This window comes from Octopus sinensis, linkage group LG16 (genome assembly GCF_006345805.1).
Source record: "Octopus sinensis linkage group LG16, ASM634580v1, whole genome shotgun sequence".
Lineage (NCBI taxonomy): Eukaryota > Metazoa > Mollusca > Cephalopoda > Octopoda > Octopodidae > Octopus > Octopus sinensis.
This window is the reverse complement of record NC_043012.1, coordinates 40775412-40788493: the sequence shown is the minus strand read 5'-3', so window position 1 is coordinate 40788493 and position 13082 is coordinate 40775412. Positions and strand designations below refer to the sequence as shown.

Here is a 13082-nt window from a genome sequence, read left to right as displayed (position 1 = left end):
ATATACACACATATATATATATATATATGCATGTATGTATACATACATATGTATATATATATATAATATATATATATATATATATATATATATATTACAATTTTACATTATTTATTAATTATACAAATGGGAACATCAAAATCAAACAAAACATTATAAATCAATATGTAATATAATAATAAAAATAATACAAATACATATTTTAATAGTCATATTATAAATTATTGAAATTCATAAACTACTCCTTACAGTTGTTTCAGCCTATGGTCAAAGGTCAATTCAACTTATATTGCCTATTGATGTCAGTATATAATGGTTTTAGGCATTAAAAATTATACTTATATGTTAAAAGAACCATAGGCCTCGCCAGAGGATATAATTAACTTGAAAAGTATAATAATAATAATATTGATATACAAAACATGCTGCACTTATTATCCAATATATACAAATAAATAATAAAACAAAAATCCAAAATACATACATATATATATATATATATATATATATTATCTATACAATATGTTACATTACTCGGTAGTCAAGATAATACTCTGAGTTTCAGATGCCGAAGTGGAAATCCACAACACCATCTTTGGTTATCTGGCTATTTGAAAACGTTATGAAAAAATACCGTAAATAAATGTGGATTTCCACTTCGGCATCTGAAACTCAGAGTATTATCTTGACTACCGAGTAATGTAACATATTGTATAGAGAATTTCCTCTATTTACATAATATTGAGGTTTCTTTCTTTCTTTTGTTATCTTACCGTTTTATCAATATATATATATATATATATATATATATATGCATATAAAATATATACAAATATACATACATATACATATACATACATAGACAAATCGTACATACAATTCACATGCGCAAAATACATAAATAACAACATTGAACTATATATTACATTACATTGGGTATAACATGCGTCATATAGTCAAGTAAATACATTCTAATGTATATACACTACCACGTTTAACTGTACCAACAGTATTAATGTCTTAACGAAAATCCTAAACAGATTATACGTACTATATTCATGTTTACTAACGTAACAAAAATTCACTATACAAGGTACAAAGTATAAATATTCACACACAACACATACACACACACACACACACACATATATATTTTAAGTTTCAGTTCAGAGCTGCGGCCATGCTGATACACCACCGTTTTTAAAAATATGAAACGCTTCACGAAATTGCGTGTCATCCTTGCGCAGGGGCCATGCTAATCTTCTCTGTATCGTTCCAATTTTAGTATATGTATTGCCGCAAACAAAATATTTGCGTATGAGTATATTAATCATACAAATATAATCTAGATATTACTCAACGCATCCACGTAACATGAACAAATTCAATTTTAGAATCCAAAATATTCAATCCAGACCATATGTCTAAGCTGGGTTAGGTCCACAAAATATAAGTCTCTGTTATATGCATATTGGATTTCACAATGTTTATGATTCTGTTATATGGATATTAAAATTAATACATCCATGTATTCAAACAAATTCAATTTAAAAAACCCAGAGTAGCAACTTAAACTCCATGTCAAAGTTGAATTTAGTCCAAAGGTTTGTGTTTAAGTTTACGCATATCAAATATAAAGATATATTTACACACAAGTACCAGTATATAAAAAATACAAATATGTACATACAGAAAACATTTATATCTGATCTTAAGCGTTCTTCTATTAAATATTCTATAAAACTTATGGTCAGGTTGAAAATGTCTAGAGATTACTCTACCTCTGGTATTTGAGTACTCTTTTTCCCACCTTGTTTCACATTTATGTGCTTACTCCAGTAAATATATATATATATATATATATATACTAGCAGAGATACCCAGCGTTGCCCGGTTACATTCAATTGGAGAATTAGACTTTTCTGTTAAATCTTCTGAAATGAACTGGAATATCTATGTTTCGAATTTCATCAAAATTGCAGATGAGGGTTATTTCACTCTTTACACAGCCTAAAAAATTGTAATCGTGCCACATGTATCCCATAATACTGATTTTTATGCGCATATTCCAAAATTCCAGTCTTATTGAACTTGTTAAAAAGATTTTGCTCCTAAAAAATGAAGGTCATGGAGCTCTAAAATGTGAGAGTTAAGGCCCCTGTTGGGGGTGGGCATCTTAATGTCAACCAGGGAAGCTGAATTGTAGAGAATCTTTTTAACTTGGGTCTTATATCTATTGTTTGAATTTCTTTGAAAGAGGAAATATATGTTCACTGGGTTTGTAAAAGAGAGCAAAGCTACAAGAAACCAAAAGACGAATGATCACAATAAGCATTCAGATACCCTACCGTAGTCATTACCACTCCCAATGTAGGATTCCTCACCATCCAGGTGACAGGCACAGCCGTAAGATGCATTACGAATCTATAGCAATTGAAAGGGCGTGACCCAACTGAAATAAACATTAACAACTGTGTGACGTAAGAGCTAAGAAGAAATGAAAGTTGGAGTTTGCAAATGCCCACTATACTGATATGTAATTGGACAGAATAAATATACAATCTATAAATGTCTTTGAATAACCAGTCACTCATCTGGGAAGGCCTTGAAATCAATGTTATCATCTGGGGACTATGTGTGACCGAGTGATAATAAAAAGATTGAATGGAGGTCTGCAATCAAATAATTTTACTCAACACTTTGCAACTGAATCAGTGGAGGCAAAGATGCCCCTCGTTACTTGACAATTTATGCACCACATTGCAGAATCACAATGTAAATGATGTCAAAGCCAAACTGTTACACTGTTGTACCATTGAATTAGAAATAATGCCCAACTTTTATGCTCGGGTAACCCTACAGCTTCCAAGAGCACAACTGTATTCGTTTTTGCTTAGATAAAATGACAAAATTGTGGGTGTTAAGTCCCCATGGAGGGGTCTTTATGACTTGTAAAAAGTTGAAATTTTATAAATATTACTTCATTTATGTCTAATATCTATGGTTAAAATTTCCTCAACAGCAAAAATATATGAATTGTCATGGGAGTTATGGCCCTTATGCATAGAATATAATTTCCAAGTTTCATAAAGATCCATTCAGTACCTTTGACATAGTTTTGGATCATAAAAGAAATGACTAAAATTTGGGAGTTAAGGGTCCCATTAGGGTGTTATATATATAGATTAATCAGCCGAAATTACTACGATGATCCGGTTCTTGACTGAAGACTGAGGGTTTCGAATGTCCTGTCCGTGTTATTGTATCGTCTTCTAAGAGTTATACGTTCTTGTCCATGTTGTTTTTCTACATACCTTAATATATATATATATATATATATATATATATATATATATTAGATAGATAGATAGATAGATAGATAGATAGATAGATAGATAGATACAAACACACACACGCACACATACAAAGATAAATTGATAGATACAACTGAGTGGGCAAACAAAAATATGAGACACAGCCTAGTGCTTTTTTATGTTGATAAGCCAAGTACTTATTCTATTAGTTTGTTCTTGTGAAACCAGTAAGTTATGTGGATGTAAATAAATGAACAGCAGTTGTGAAGCAGTGATGAGGGCGAAACACAGAGACAAAGACACACACATACACTTACATATATACATACTTATATATACGATTGATTTGTTACAGTTCCTGTCTACGAAATCCATATATATTGTTGTTGGCATCCTTTTTGTCTCGGGAGACAATGGAGTTGTGCATAAAATAATCTAGTCCGGCTTTTACATTTCATGTCCTAATACATCTCCTGCTGTGGCTGTGTAGTCCTATCCTGGACAAACACTCCTTCTGGCAGGTGCCGCAAATGTAGCGAAGACTTTGCCTGGCTGGTTGTAATGTCATACTTTCTTGTTGACGTCTTTTTTCTTGTCTTTCCATTTCTCCTCTCTCTCTATGTCACTCCTTTGTGTTCCCTCTTTTATGGTACGTCACCAATCTCCATGGTTGCTGGCAACTGCTTCCCAGTTGGTAATATTGATGTTGCAGGCATTCATGTCCCTTTTGCAAACATCCTTGTATCGTAAGAACGGTCTTCCCACAGACCTAGTTCCCCTAGCAAGCCCTCGTTGAGTATGTCCTTGGAGATTCTGCCATCTTCCATACGACTAACATGTCCAAGCCATCTCATACGTCTTTGTGTGAGGAGTGCAAACATGCTTGGTATTCCTGCTTGCTTGAGGACATCTTTGTTGGGGACATGATTCTGCCATTTGATGCGAAGGATTTTCCGGAGGCAGCGCAGGTGAAAGATATTTAGGCGACATATGGCGTCGTATGGCGTGTGTATGGCGTCCAAGTCTCACTTCCATACAGTAGAGTGCTAAGTACAGATGCCTGGTAAATCATTTTTGTGGTCTTGGTTAGCTTATTGTTGTCCCATGCGCATTTGGTGAGTTGGGCCATCACAGCAGCTGCCTTGCCAATGCGTATATTGAGCTCAGCATCAAGGGATAGGTTGTAGGTGATGGTAGAGCCAAGATAGGTAAACTTCTCCACCTCCTGTACTCTGTGGTCTCCAATATGTATGTTTGGGATGTCCGATGTAGCCTGACCCATGATGTTGGTCTTCTTGAGGCTGATAACTAAGCCAAAGTTGCCAAATGCTTTCTCAAAACAGTTGATGAGCCTTCGTAGGGCTTCTTCTGTGTGTGATACCAGATTGGCATCATCAACAAATAGCATCTCCTTGATCAGGACGCTTCTGGTTTTGGTCTTGGCACGCAGATGCGAGAGATTGAACAGTTTCCCATCACTTCTACTGTGCAGAAACACTCCATCATCTGATATCTCAAAGGCATTTGACAGCAGCAGCGAGAAGAAGATGCCAAATAATGTAGGAGCAAGGACACAATCTTACTTTACTCCATTTTTTATTTGGAAGGCGGCTGATGTTGAACCATTGTACTGTATGGTGCCTTGCATATCATCATGGAAAGACTTGATGATCCTCAGCAGCTTTGGTGGACATCCGATTTTTTGGAGCAGGATGAAAAGGTCTTTTCTACTTACCAAGTCAAAGGCCTTTGTCAGATAAATGAAGGCCATATATAATGGCATTTTCTGCCCTCTGGACTTCTCCTGAAGTTTGCGTATGGAGAATATCATGTCAATAGTTGATCTGCTTCTTCTAAAGCCACACTGCGATTCTGGATAAATTCAAGAAGCAATTAATTGCAGCCTGGACAGGATAATGCGAGCAAAGGTCTTTCCAACAGTGCTTAGAAAAGATATTCCACGGTAATTGTTACAATCCTCACGGTCACCTTTATTTTTGTAAAGCGTGATGATGTTAGCATCCCGCATATTCTGAGGGATTGTACCCTCTTACCAGCACTGACACAGAAGCTCATGAATGTGCCGAAGCTGGATGGTGTTTTTGCCAGTTTTGATGATCTCTAAGGGGATGCCGTCTTTTCCCGGAGCCTTGTTACTTGCTAGGGAGTCAATAGATTTGGTGAGCTCTGCTATAGATGGCAGACTGTCAAGTTCACACATGACTGGCAAGATTTTGACACTCTCGATTGCAGCCTCAGCTACCGTGGTCTCTCGTGAGTAGAGATCCTGGTAGTACTCCATCCATGTATCCATTTGCTTGCTTTGGTCCTTGATGAGATCCCCAGTAGTTGATTTCAGAGTGGCTGAGTTGGTTGCGGATGGATCAATGGCCTTCTTTAAACCGGCATACATCCCATGGGAGTCGCCACTGTCAGCAGCTGACTGGATACTCTGACAGATTTCCTGTCAATACCCATTTGCACAGCGTCTGGCAGTCAGCTGGGTTTTATTTCTTGCCTTTCTGAGTTCTTCGAGTGACTTTGTAGAAGAATCACTCTTGTATTGCATCAGAACTGCACGCTTTGCTTCGATAACTGTTTCCAGCTCTGAGACCCCAGCACTGAACCAATCTGGGTTTTACCTTTCTCTCATGCCGAAAGTATCTATTGATGTAGTATACAAAGCTTCCCTGATATAATTCCACCTACTTTCAGCAGAGTAGGTTGGGTAGCTCCTGAGAGCAACCTTGATAGAAACAGCAAAACATTTTCGCAGTGTAGGGTCCAAGGTTCTGGCAGTGTTAATGCGTGGTCAGCCCATTTTCTTGGAGTGATGGGCTTTTTTAGGCAGAATCCTCACCCTTCTTATTAGTGAATGATCTGTGTCACAATCCGCGCTGTGGTAACTACGGGTCAGCTGAACAGAATTCAGAAAGGATCTCCGTGTAATGATGAGATCCAGCTGATGCCAGTGGTAAGATCTTGGATGTCTCCAAGATGCCTTGTGGGATGTCTTGTTGGGAAAGAATGTGTTGGTGATGCACAGGTTATGGTATGTACAAAATTCAAGTAGTCTCTGGCCATTGTCATTCATGTTGCCAATACCAAAACACATATACTTACATATATACATACATATATATATATGATTGATTTGTTTCAGTTCCTGTCTACGAAATCCATATATATATATATATATATATATATATATATATATATAATATATATATATAGATATATATATATATATATATATATATATAGTATGTATGTATGTATACACACACACACACAAAGATAAATTGATAGATACAACTGAGTGGGCAAACAAAATTGTGAGACACTGCGTAGAGCTTTTTTAAATTTTGATAAGCCTGGTACTTATTCTATCAGTTTTTTCTTGTGAAACCAGTACATTATGGGGATGTAAATAAACGAACACCAGTTGTGAAGTAGTGATGAGGGAGAAACACAAAGACACACACATAGACTTACATATATATACACATACAATTAATTTCTTTCAGTTTCTGTCTACAAATCCACTGACAAGGCTTTGGTTGGTCTCAGGCTATAGCAGAAGACACATGCCAAGTTACCACACAGTGGGACTGAACTGAGGACCATGTGTTTTGAAACCAAGTTTGTTGCCACACAGACACACCTGCACTTATGTATGTGGGTGTATGTGTGTGTATGTGTGTATGGGTGTATATATGTATGCATATATATGTGTACATATTACCTGTACATCTATATATACATACATATATATATATATATATATTATATATATATATATATATATATATACATCTAGACATACATGTATATCTATAGAAATACATCTATACATATACAGCTATACATATACATATATACATATACAGCTATATATATACATGTGTATATATATATATATAGATATATATATATATATATAATATATATATATATATATATTATATATATATATATTATATATATATATATATATATATATATATATATATATATATATATATATATCTATATATAATATATATATATATATATATATATATATCTATATATATATATATATATATATATATATACATACATATATATATATATTATATATATATATATATACATCCATATACATATATTAGAGAGATGTTTTTGATTCACTTTTAACACGTAAGACTGAAATAGTGGAGAAGATATGATATTGCTGTGGGTTCGCCTTGGGCAAGAAGTTAGAAATTTTTTGCCCATGACACTACTTGGACCCAAATAAGACATGTGTAAAATTTGAATGAAATTGGTTGTGTAGTTCTCAAGTTTTAGGGAAACACACAGACAGACAGACACACATTCTCAGTTTTATATATATAAAGATAAATGTAACCATATGTGGATTGTTGGGGATATTTTCCCCCATCTTCCTTTTCTCCTAGACTTTCCTCCGTCCCCTATTTCTAACAAAGAGCTTTGCTCGAAACGTAAAACTACCTTTTTTCCTTCCCTCCTTCCTTGAGCGTCTGCTAATACTTAGCATGTACCACATGCTTGTGTTGTTGTTTTTTTCTTGTTGTGTTTGTTCTTAGTTTTTTGGGGGGTGGGGATTTACTATATATATATATATATATATATATATATATACAAATTGAGATAGGGGTTGTAAATGCAACCCTCCATGGGATAACATATATCCAATATGTACTTATATCTTAATTAATAATAACTTCTGTTTACTTATTGTGTATGTATATATACGTCTTTTGATGGGCAGACATATATTTTGTGATTTAGTGAATATGGGTGGAGGTGTCGAGGTGTGTGCATATGTGTATGTATGTTTTTGTATGTATATGTATGTTCATGGGTGGATATACAGGTGTATGTTTTTTTTCGTACATATGAGTACGCAGGTGCGTATTTAGATATGTGTATATGTATATGCGAATATTTATTCATGGGTGGGTATAAGTATAGGTTGTTCTTATACGTGTGAGTGTGCAGATATATATTTAAGTATGTATATATGTATGTGGTACTTCATACTTCGTATGTATATGCGGATATTTAACACTTTACATGGTATTGTAGTACTATTGTGACTATATTGCTAATAATGGAATCTATAAATTGTTTTTCTAGTATTAGCGTTATTAATAATAATATGAATGATGATATTGGTAGCATTAATGGTATTGGCAATGATAATGATGCTAACTTTAATGACATTTTGGAAATTAATAAGAATTAATATAATGTACTCTTGACTCTGTATATCTGCATTTAGGTATTAATATGTGTATGTTTTCTACATTGTAATATCACAATATTAAGTTGAAAAACTGTAACATTGAATGTGGAACATATGTATGTTTATTGATCTATATTATTTATATTATTTATATCATTATGTATATGTATATTTATATGTATAGGAGTGTGAGTATATGCACTCATATGTATATGTATATGATGTATTATGGGTATGTACCTGCACCCATATAGGTATATATATAGACTGATTTATATCACATAATCTCCGAAGAGGCCTTATGATATTTTTGTAAATGTCTCATTTATAACTACATATTGACCTACCATAAAAGGCTAATATGAGTAAAATGAGACATACTTATCTACATGGCTGAAACAGCTGTAAGATGTAATCTATATTTATATTAATATTTACTTATATTTATATTCTCTTATATATATTCTACTTATTGTATAACATTACTCTTTTATGTACACTTTTTTATGTATACTCCTTTATGTACACTGTTTTGCTCTACTTTTTTTATGTTTAACCCTATAGTTTCTTATGTGGTGGCTTAATAAAGTATGTGATTGAGTACTATCTGGTAATTGATATTGATTTAGATGTATTTCTCCATTTTCTTATTTTGTGTATATATATATATATATATATATATATATATATATATATACATATATACATACATATATATGTATGTATGTATATACACAACAGGTTTCTTTCACTTTCGGCTTACCAAATCCACTCACAAGACTTTGGTCGGCCCGAGGTTACAGTAGAAGCCACTTGCCCTGGGTGCCATGCAGTGGGACTGAACCCGGAACCATGTGGTTGGGAAAGCAAGCTTCCTACCACACAGCCATGCCTGCACCTATAGCAAGCTTCATACCACACAACCACACCTAAAGAAATATTTGATAAAGCAACTCACTATTGTAACAAGGCTCTAGTTAACAGTGGCTTCAGAAATTCCTAGATTACAATCCTTCAAGTACAAATATGAATCTTAAAAACAGACCTAAAATTAGGCCTAGGAAAATAATATGGATTTAAGGATAAATATGAAGTAGATGGGACTGTCCAGAATATCCAGGAGAAATGGAAATATTTGTAGCTAGACCCACATAATTCTTTTCAGTGCCATCTATGGATGTCAATGTTATGCGGCTCGGACAAAAAGCATCATGGCACTGCTTCTCTACACTATGAACTCAGACCCTGCCGAAATTGATTTTGTCCATCCATTCAAGACCGATAAGAAAGTGGTAATTCAAAGGGGGTAGATTGGCAGAATTGTGAGCCTGCCAGACTGGATACCATAGCATTATGAGTTCAAATCCTGCTATGACTTACATAGATGGTAGACACAACCACCATCTGACATCTTGGGTGCCTTAAATAGAATTCACTGTGTTGCAAGCATTTGAAACAGGTTTCCATCTGGAGGATGACATTCTTCCTCCTTCCTGCCAGTCTGAAAGGCCCTGTAGTGGGTCATAAGCAAAGTACTGCCTTCCTTTCTTACTCAAGGATTAAAACCATGAATTTTTTGGAGATTCAGGATGCCTGAGCAGATAAAGCAATGAATTCTAATAGTTACATATTGGTTGATGCAATAGTGGTTCTATATGCAAATGTTTCTGATTGTAGTATTCAAATCTGTACTGTCCATACAGGAGTAACTGACCTTAATGTTGTGTGAATTGAAGAAGTGAAAGTATTTGTACACTGATGTGAAATGGTGTTTTACAAATAGTAGGAAATTTCTTGTGTTCATGACTTCTAGGTTGTACAATGGATTAAACCAGATAGTTCCACTCACCTTCTTTATCAGTCTGTTTATTTCTCTATTTCTCTCTCTCTCTCTGGTTGTACTCAGTTATGCAATGGGTGAAATATTCTCCATATAAGCTAGTTTTTTACTACAGAAGTAGCACCTCATTGATGTACTATTTTATTCACAACCCCTCTCCCCGCCTAATTATGTCCTTTCAGGAATAACTATGGATAGTGACTGACCTATACCTTGGACAGGAAAACATTTGAGAGGGTAGACCCCTATTATAATGACTAACACAACCAATATCAACAGCAACACTAACAACATCATGAAAACCAACAAAACTACCACCATCACCACTAGCACCTCTACCAGCACACCACTACCAACAACAACAACAAAAACACCAATAAACATCATTACCAACAACATAAGGAATATCAACAATAACAATAACAACTCTAATAATATGACCACCACCAACAACAACAACAGCAATAAAAAAGGAACACTATCAACGCCGTAAACATCAATAAATAGATTTTTTAAAATAACATTGATCTCCATCTTTAGCGCGCTGAGTATATGCTTAGCAGTATTGCTTCTGTCTTTACGTTCTGAGTTCAAATCTGCAAGGTCAACTTTGCCTTTTAACCTTTCGGGGTCGATAAAATAAGAAGTAGTCGAGCACTGAGATCGGTGTCATTGACCCACATCCCTGAATTTGCTAATCTTGTGCAAAATCTTAAAACCGATATAGATCTCCACATGTCACAGTCAAATCATGACATGTCCCAAATGTAAGATATCAGTTTCTTCTTCGTAAACTGGATATTTAATCAGCACTTACTTCACAACCTTTGAAACGATTGCATCATTTGATAGTAAAAGTGTATACGAAACAAAATAGCGCAGACTTGGTGGTAAAGTTCATCGGGTGCTGTCTGCTGTAGTTTCGTGTTGAAGAAAGAATTCTGAGTGGAATTTGGTACACTGAAATCGTACAGAAGCTAGTTACATGTGTGTGTGTGTGTATATATATAGTGGTTAAGTGTGAATCATGGAAAACAGCTGCAAATGGAATGTGTATGTCTTTAAAGTAAACAAATGCGTGAACCGATCCATGATTAAAAATTATTTATTCATTGGACTTGATTTGTTATAGGTACACTTAATTCTTCACTATATACAAAATGTTGACAACTGCTACGAGTTGCTAGAAATATAAACAGGGTACATTTGTGGAAGTCATATATCAGGAAGGAATATACAAAAAAATATATGCACATATTTATTGTCCTTAAGGGCGAACCAGTAGCCAAGTCCACGAGACTGTTCACAAATGTTCACTTGTGTGAGCCAAAATTACCGTCTCCGTTCCCGCTTAGAAGAGAACTTCTCTATATGTAGGGGTTTTCCCTCAGAGAAGGTTGGTCACGTCCACTCGGTAGGGTTGCTGATTCAAAAAGAAACAGATTTGGCGGGAACGCTAAATATGTTAGTCCTACAAAATATATTTTCTACCAAAGTGGAAGAAGTGCTTTATTCACAATAATCACTTCAATGATAATATAAAATAGAACATCGAAAATCACTGGAGCATCAAAAATCTCCTTCGCCTGTCACCATGTTTACTTATAGATAACCAAATAAACCTAGATGTCATCTGATGTCTATGATCTATTGCTCTAATTGAGGCTCTTTTCACTGGAAAAGATTAGATAAATAACAAGCTTCGATGGATAATTGATTTCATAAGAAAATAAATACGTCCATGAATCGATAAAACACGAGGTAGGTTGGGTTGTTTTGGAGAGAAAAAAATTAAATTAAAGCAATCCTTACTATACTAAGGCGACAAGCTGGCGAAAACGTTAGCATGCCAGGCAAAATGCTTACCGGCATTTTGTCTGTCTTTATGTTCTGAGTTCGAATTCCGCCGAGGTCGACTTTACTTTTTATCCTTTCGGGGTGGATAAATTAAGTACCAGTTGCGCACTGGAGTCGATCAAATTGACTGGCCCCTTCCCCCAAAATTTCGGGCCCAGTATCTTGAGCAGAAAAGATTAATAGACGTAGTTAATCCTCTATTTCAGTCTAACCTCTTTATATACGTCATGAGAGAACGTTGTGTGGTTGAACGACATGGTATACCAATACCGAAGGATTGCCCACAGTACCGGACCGACGATTCGGAAAGCAGGAGAAGTGGGGACAGGAAATGTCCAGGAGCTTCGGAGCTTCTGGTTTTCTAGAGACATTGAAAAAATAGATATTCTTTTTATTTATCACAGTCATTCGACTGCGGCCATGTTGGAGCACCGTATTAAAGGGCTTTTTCTTTAGTCGAAGAAATCGACTCCAGGACTTATTATTTGTAAGCCTAGTACTTATTCTATCGGTCTTGTTTGCCGAACCGCTAGATTATGGGAACGTAAACACACCAGCATCGGTTGTCAAGCGATGGTGGGATGAGAAACACAGACACAAACAGACACACACACACACAAACATACGACAGGCTTCTTTCAGTTTCCGTCTACCAAATCTACTCACAAGGCTTTGGTTGACCCGTGGCTATAGAAGAAGACACTTGCCCAAGGTGCCATACAGTGGGACTGAACCTGGAACCATGTGGTTGGGAAGCAAGCTTCTTACCACACAGCCCTGCCTGTATAAAATATGAAATACAGTAAGAAAAGTAGAG

The 13082-nt window shown here is 35.2% G+C and overlaps 1 non-coding gene across 1 annotated transcript; it reads right to left on the bottom strand.

Moving 5' to 3' along the window:
* Positions 1-1202: 1202 nt before the first annotated feature.
* Positions 1203-1311, bottom strand: LOC115220639. The gene has a single exon (XR_003882567.1). It is a non-coding gene; the product is annotated as a U6 spliceosomal RNA (small nuclear RNA).
* Between the last annotated feature and the right edge of the window lie 11771 nt (positions 1312-13082).